Here is a 3,024-nt window from a genome sequence, read left to right as displayed (position 1 = left end):
GTCTAAGTGCATATTCCACCAACACAGAAAAAAAAATGTATCGCCCCGAAACCCCGAACCATACTTAATTTTGTTTGTGTCGCCTGATAGGTATTGGCTGATGCAAGAAATGGCATAGTGTCTACCCCTTTGGGTTTCTTTCCAAGCAAGATAAAATTTCTTTGTCATTCCTTAACTTGATAGACTGTTTGTAGATCTTGTGTCTCAAACTTTCCATATGTTGTACAAGCTGCCATAAACATAGCATTGACCCAGTCATCTATGGCTTTCTTTTTGTCTAGAGCCTTGTCCAGATCTAACCAATTACCATGTTGTGATATTGGCATTTTTGGTATGCTTAGTTCTGGGACAAATGTTTGAGAGTTTATGTCGTCTCTCTTTCCCGTAGGCCCTTTTGTTTCAGCAAGTTTTGTATTTCTACCGATTTTGATAATGGTAGTCTGTGGATGTCTTGAGGAACTTTCTCCATCTTCCATTTTGACATCATGGTAAGGAAAGACTTTTCTTTCGACTTTTCTTCTTTTTTCAAGATTAAATTTTTTTGTTTCTTCAATCAGTTGCTCTAAACGAGCTAGATCTTTGCAGTTTTCTGCTTCATCATAAAGCTCATTAAGTCCTTCTGATTTTAGCCTGTTTACTTCTTTGTGAAGTCCTTTTTCTAAATCTTATTCCACTGCTGGAATAGATTCATTATTTATTACAATTCTAGTACTTCTAGAAGTACTTCCTTCTCTAGAAGTATTGCATCTCCTAAGTAATTTGGAGTTGTCACTTCTTCGACTTTCGAGGGTTGCATCACTTCTTCTATGTCTTTCGAACTTGAGATTGACGCCTCATGTTCTCCTATTTTCATAAATAGCTGCCGACGCACTTTCTGGCTTCTCTTTAGGGCCAGATAGTTTCCATTCTAGTGGAAACGTTACCTCATCCCAAGTAACTTTATGAATATGTTCTGAATGATTTCTTGGATTTGTGAGGTATCCAGTAGTAAGGCCAAGGATATTTGATAGCTTGGTTCTTGGCTCTACTATTATACTCATTAGTTTATAGTATATCCTATAAACTATAGCAAGCTCTTGCATGCCTTCTTTCATAGATGTGCCATCTGTTTTGACTCTCAGCCTTAAACAGTGAGCAGCATCATTCAAGCTTGTTGAAAAGTTGGGAAGCAGTTGAAATATGCAACTTAATTGCAAAGAGATGCTTGAAGAGTTCTTAGTAAACTTTTCTAAAAATCTGTCAGCCTATTGTCTTGTAAAACACATAGAACTGAACAATTTAATCATTCACTGGCCAGTAGCTTTATGCCCACTTGGACTGCTCCAATGTGAATAAATTTATAATTTCTTTTTCGGGCTTTAGCCACCTCTTCAGGTGTTACTAAGAGGAGATATGTTTCTCTTGTTGTTGCTGGGGTGGTAAACACTAAAATTTTGAATTGATGGCTGTCCAACAAATCAAAATTTCCTCTTTTATAGATTTGGTTGAATTCGAATTTTGGAATTGTTGAATTCCTGACATTGCTTTCTAACTCATTGTATTCGAATTCTTCGGAATTTAGCAGTTGTACTCCTTTCTTCTTTCCAAAGATGCTCATCATCTTCATGTCTCTTATATCTTTAAGCTTTGGAATTTATGAGGATCCAAAAACTCTTGGACTCTTTGTTGGTTCAAAAAAGAAAGTTCCTGGTGAAGAATTTCCTTAAGGAACTTCTAATGCTTTGAATCCATGAGTTTTTATGGTATTTATCTTAGATTGACTTTCTATCTTTTGAACATATTCTAAGATTTTTACCTGCTGCTAGTTAAGCTCTTCTATCTTACTATTGACATTTGCCAATAGTTCTTCTTTCTTTTCTGGAAGAGATTGAATATAGTCTATTTTGCTTTCTAATTTAGTCAACTGATAGACTATATTTAGAATTCCTTCTAGATATTCTATATGTCTAGACACTTCTGTTAGAGATTCTTGATGCCTCGCATCAACTTGTTGTACTAGAAATTCAAGCTTTTCTAGTATTTATTCAATTCCTGTTCCCATCTTGGGATTTCTTTTGAGCACCAGCCAAAAGCTAGGCTCTAATACCAGTAAACTTATCAGAGTAATTTGCTTGAGTTAATCTGCTCGAGGTTAAATCTACTGGAGATGAAATCTCTTATCAAAGTAATTTGTTCGAGATAATCTACTCGAGGTTAAATCTACTCGAGATGAAATCTGCTTGAGGTGAAATCTACTCGAAATAATCTACTTGAGAAGAAGAAAAATGACTAATTTATCCTACACTGAGATAATCTAGAGGTTCCTGGTAGACTTCAAGGGTTTCTTTGATAATCCTGATGTTCTTTTGGACTCTATAGATTTTTCTCTGAACTAAATAGATATTATCCCAATAATTAGGATCTTGTCTATCAAGTGTTGATCTAAACCTTTTTAGGATTGTCAATTGTTTCTGTTCTTCTAGCAATTCTTCTCTAGTTCCTTTGCAATACAAATTGCAAGCAATTGTGTTCTAGTAAGCAACAAAATTATGATATTGAAAAATTAATTGTTTACCTTCGAGTATAGAAGATAGATTTTAGCTACAAAATGTTAAAAATAAACAAATTCATAAATATGGGCCCACTACGTTCGGTCAAAAAAATTTCTTTAAAGGGATTAAATGGTAAAAAAGAAAGTAAAAATGTAATAGGAAAATAAGCAACTTGTGAACCTATTTCTCCGGTTGCTTACCTTTTCAGAAAGGTAGTGGATGCAATTGTTTAAGTGGGCATACCAATTGGAAATAGTAAACAAGTAAGGCTTTTCTATTGTCCAATGTGATGTTGATAACTGCTTTCATCCGTGAAATAAGAGAATTGCGGACGTCTGCTTCTAATCCTTTTTGTTATATATATATATATACATGAATTCTCAGGTGCGGGCGTCTGCACCAAAATTTCCATTTTTGCACCACTTTTCGATCGAATTTTCTCATCTCCACCGTCTAGTATCTAGATAATATTTTGTAGATCATCTCTGCAAAA

Source organism: Fragaria vesca, linkage group LG6, assembly GCF_000184155.1.
Source record: "Fragaria vesca subsp. vesca linkage group LG6, FraVesHawaii_1.0, whole genome shotgun sequence".
Lineage (NCBI taxonomy): Eukaryota > Viridiplantae > Streptophyta > Magnoliopsida > Rosales > Rosaceae > Fragaria > Fragaria vesca.
The sequence above is the reverse complement of the archived record's forward strand: the minus strand, read 5'-3'. Positions refer to the sequence as shown.